This window comes from Ranitomeya variabilis, chromosome 1 (assembly GCF_051348905.1).
Source record: "Ranitomeya variabilis isolate aRanVar5 chromosome 1, aRanVar5.hap1, whole genome shotgun sequence".
In the NCBI taxonomy this organism is placed as follows: domain Eukaryota; kingdom Metazoa; phylum Chordata; class Amphibia; order Anura; family Dendrobatidae; genus Ranitomeya; species Ranitomeya variabilis.
This window is the reverse complement of record NC_135232.1, coordinates 704,305,740-704,311,172: the sequence shown is the minus strand read 5'-3', so window position 1 is coordinate 704,311,172 and position 5,433 is coordinate 704,305,740.

The following is a 5,433-nucleotide window of genomic DNA, read 5'->3' as shown; positions in this document are numbered from 1 at the left end:
CTATCGGACACAATGTTCTCCGGAATGCCATGCAAACGAACCACATGCTGAAAAAACAACGGAACCAAATCAGAAGAGGAAGGCAACTTAGGCAATGGTACCAAATGAACCATCTTAGAAAACCAGTCACAAACCACCCAGATAACTGACATCCAGGGGCTGGCTGGCAATTTTCAGCCTGGGGGGCAATCACAAGGTAGTGGCCCTCGTGTTGCGGTGGCCCTCCTTTTCCCTGATTATATCTGGCCACTGCATTAAAGTAGCAGAGATAACAGACTTTAAAAACAAGCTGGTACACAGATATGGGAACTGAATGGAGCTTGCTGCATAGATATGGGAGCAGAGTCGAGCTTACTCCAGATATATGGGAACAGAACGGAGCTTACTACAGAGATATGTGAGCAGAACAGAGCTTACTACAGAGATATGGGAGCAGAACACAGCTTATTATAGAGATATGGGAGCAGAACTGAACTTACTAGATTCAGAGATATGGGAGCCGAACAGAGCTTACTGCAAAGATATGGGAGCAGAACCAAGCTTACTACAGAGATACGGGAGCAGAACCGAGCTAACAGCAAGAATATGGGAGCAGAACCAAGCTTACTGCAGAGATATGGGAGCAGAACGGGGCTTACTACAGAGATATGGCAGCAGAAACGAGCTTACTACAGAGATAAGGGAGCAGAACCAAGCTTACTACAGAGATAGGGGAACAGAACCGAGCTTACTACAGAGATAAGGAAGCAGAAACGAGCTTACTACAGAGATATGGGAACAGAACAGAGCTTACTACAGAGATATGGACGCAGAACCGAGCTTACTGCAAAGATATGGGAGCAGAACCAAGCTTACTACAGAGATATGGGAGCAGAACCGAGCTTACTACTGAGATATGGGAGCAGAACCAAGCTTACTACAGAGATATGGGAGCAGAACCGAGCTTAGAGCAGAGAAATGGGAGCAGAACCGAGCTTACTGCAGAGATATGGGAACAGAATCGACCTTACTACAGAGATATGGGAGCAGAACCAAACTTACTACAGAGATATGGGAGCAGAACCTAGCATACTACAGAGATAAAGGATCAGAACCGAGCTTACTAGAGAGATAAAGGAGCAGAACCGAGCTTACTACAGAGATATGGGAGCAGAACCGAGCTTACTACAGAGATATGGGAGCAGAACCGAGCTTACTGCAGAGATATGGGAGCAGAACCGAGCTTACTACAGAGATAAGGGAGCAGAACCGAGCTAACAGCAAAAATATGGGAGCAGAACCAAGCTTACTGCAGAGATATGGGAGCAGAACGGGGCTTACTACAGAGATATGGCAGCAGAAACGAGCTTACTACAGAGATAAGGGAGCAGAACCAAGCTTACTACAGAGATAGGGGAACAGAACCGAGCTTACTACAGAGATAAGGAAGCAGAAACGAGCTTACTACAGAGATATGGGAACAGAACAGAGCTTACTACAGAGATATGGACGCAGAACCGAGCTTACTGCAAAGATATGGGAGCAGAACCAAGCTTACTACAGAGATATGGGAGCAGAACCGAGCTTACTACTGAGATATGGGAGCAGAACCAAGCTTACTACAGAGATATGGGAGCAGAACCGAGCTTAGAGCAGAGAAATGGGAGCAGAACCGAGCTTACTGCAGAGATATGGGAACAGAATCGACCTTACTACAGAGATATGGGAGCAGAACCAAACTTACTACAGAGATATGGGAGCAGAACCTAGCATACTACAGAGATAAAGGATCAGAACCGAGCTTACTAGAGAGATAAAGGAGCAGAACCGAGCTTACTACAGAGATATGGGAGCAGAACCGAGCTTACTACAGAGATATGGGAGCAGAACCGAGCTTACTGCAGAGATATGGGAGCAGAACCGAGCTTACTACAGAGATAAGGGAGCAGAACCGAGCTTAATAAGTCTACTACATGGAACCAAGTCTGCTACATAGAAACTGGAGCAGAACTGAGATTATGACATACATACAGTACCATAATCTAGATTACTACATTGATAGAGTACCAGAACCAAGCTTATTGCTTAGATATGGTGCCACAACGGAGCTTACTTACAAACATACACACAACAATACAGCTACACAGTGCCTAGTACTATCACCACTACACAGAGATTACATAATATTATAATATCACCATTACCTCTACATGAAACTACATTCTATACAAAGACCAATGATGCCACCATACTCCCTGACAGAAGTTATGTCGCTTATCCATGTTATGTAAATAAAAGCTTATAACCTGATGTTAAATTCATCCATTGGTTGTATAAGTTATTCTTTTGAAAGCTGGAACCCTCCAAAATGTGATTTAGGTTAAGAAAATAAATTGTTATCAAAGCAGAAATATTGATCAGTTAATGGACACAGAATGGTCAGATTTTGGCAAGACAAAATTGTTGTTGCCCACAGACAAATAATTAACTTAAAATACAAATATATGTTGCATAACATTGATGAATGAAGTTGTGGTGCTCATCTACATTCTTTGGTTTTGTCTTCCAAGCTTCCTCTTTCATCCTTCCCCAAACATGCTCAATGATGTTCATGTCTGGTGACTGGGCTGGCCAGTCCTTGAGCACCTTGATCTTTTTTGCCTGGAGGAACTTTGTTGTAGAGATGGATGTATGAGATGGAGCACCATCCTGCTGCAGAATTTGACCCCTTTTATGATTTGGAATATAAGCGGTAGCTAATACTTCTTGATATTTTAGGCTATTGATATTGCCTTCCACCTTGCAAATGTTTCGCACACCCCCATACTGAATGTAACCCCAGACCATGATCTTTCAACCACCAAATGTAACTGTCTTCTGTGTGTATTTTGGATCCATACGGGCTCCAGTAGGTCTCCTGCAGTGTTTGTGGCAGCTGTGGTGTAATTCTACTGAAGAGAAATCCATCTTCTGCCACTTTTCCAGTGTCCATCTATTTAGCAGGTTGTGGGAGTTTGCAAATGCCACACGGTTTTTTATTTGCCTTTTGTTTAGTGCTGGCTTCTGGGCACTGATTCGACCATGGAGGCCATTTTGAGACAGAATCCTACAAACTGTTCTAGTTGACACAGGTAAAGGTTTAGGTGTGCACTCAGCCTTAATATGGCGAGGTGCTGGTGTAACGAACCAATGGCCCAGAATAGCAGTAAAAGTTAAATTCACTGCACTCTCTCTAGGTTTCTTATGCAAAGTCTGGTATAAATTTATTATACATAAACTGGGAGCGTAACAGAATATTACAGCATCTGTGATTTTTTATATACAACGTTTCGGCTCAACCAGAGCCTTTGTCACGTAATAGCTTGTTCCAGCTAAGATAGTGATATACAGAGAAGGCGGAAAGTCCCAGCGGTGCAATATAAGCTCTATTGTAATCTAAATGTCCGCCTATGGAAGATCCTGTCCAGTAGTGTGGACCTGCAGTGTCTGTTATGACAAGCGGCGCTCCCGCGCCTTGCTAACGATCGGCGTGTCACGTGCGGTGAATTTAACTTTTACTAGTTGACACAGGGACTTGAGGTGACCAGACCTGTTGGAGCTCTACTGCTGTGGAAGAGGGGCTTGCTTTGGATTTTCTAACCAACAAACATTCCTCCTGAGCTGTTGTCTTGCGGGGTCTGCCGGACCTGGGCTAGTCAAACACATCTCCAGTGTCATGTTGGACGCTGTTCACACTAGGGCGTCCGACAGACAGCGGTAATTCCTCATTCGTCCACTATATGCTCAGTGGCGCCGGCTAGATTGATCCAGATTGTTCAGGGTTAATCTGGCTGGTATTCGGGTTGGAGGCTTAGTCACGCCCATTGCCTTTAAATAGTTTTGCTGGGCTTTGGGCGTCGCCGATTATAGCTTGTGTCTTGTGCCTGGTGATCTCGGTCTGGAGTGGTGGTCTAGGAGAGGAAATATCGTATCTGGTGGTGTATTATCCTTTGTCATATTTCTCCTTCCTATATTTGTATTTGTTTTGCCCTGTGCACATTATAGTGTTTTCCTGTGTGTCTGCGGCGTGGTGCATTTTTTAGTTTTCCCTGTCTGTGCTTTCTGTGGGGGTTAGTGAGAGGTCTAATCACTGGGTGGCGGGTGGAGGTTTCAGCTTAGTACTGAAACAGGACTCAGGGTCAGGCCTGGCGGCCCAGACATGCACACCTTCAGTGTAAACTCTGGGAGAGGGACAGACAGGGTTTCCCTAGTTTGAGGGATATTGCAGGGGCCCCGGTAATCAGCTGTAGTCTACCCAGTACCCCCGTGACATCCAGTCTCTTCAAATCTTTTTTTTAATTCTTTGTACTTGACGCTGAGACACATTAAAGGTGCCCGCCACCTCTGCAGTGGATCTGGTCTTCAGCCTCTTGATAATCCAGGCTTTGGTCGCAGGGTGGATTTTTGGCATGTTGTCAAGAGCTCAAGTTGCAGTTCAAGTGAAGGTCTGGGGTGCTGGGTTTCTTTTTATACACACACACTAAATAACCGATCATTTACTGAGCACAGGTGAGGATGTAATCTAGGATTGGGTGCATTATATGACCAGGCGACAAAACTTTTGTCTTGCTAAAATCTGACCATTCTGTGTCCATTAACTGATCAATATTTCTGCATTGATGTGAATTTATTTTCTTAACCTAAACCACATTTTGGAAGGTTTCAGCTTTCAAAAGAATAATTTATACAACCAATGGATGAATTTAACATCAGGTTATAAGCTTTTATTTACATAACATGGATAAGCAACATTTCTTCTGTCAGGGAGTGTACAACTTTTACTACTTGTATACTACAATACTGATCACTAATTTTAAAAAAGTACAACACTAAGTGCCATTGTATACAGGAACTCTGTATTTACGGTCAGTGTAAAGATACTACAGTGATCACTGGTGACATTATACACAGGAGATCTGTATAAGGTGTCAGTGTACAGGTAATACAGTGATCACCACTGCCAGTGACATTATACATAGGAGCTTTGTATATAGTATACAGTGTATAGTGTCAGTGTACATGTAATACACTGACTCACTAGTGACGTCTCTAGCTGAAGTCCTTCATCTTTGCTTTTCATTTTCATCCAGCACAGACTGCCATCACTTCTTCCAGCCAGGACTCGTCTCTGCATAAAATAACACAGTTACCTAGAGCACGGCTTCCAGACCACATTCCCCACTTTTTCCCTTTCTTCTATACCATGTTCCAAATTATTATGCAAATTATATTTTTCTCAGATTTTCCTAAATGGTCTGTGCAAATGACAGTGTAATAAAAGTCATCACCCGTTAGAGTATACATCGAATTTTATTGGAGGAACCTCCCAATGATAACATTATAATCTCCAAAATGAATAAAAACTCAAAATGCACTGTTCCAAATTATTAGGCACAGTAGAATTTCTAAACATTT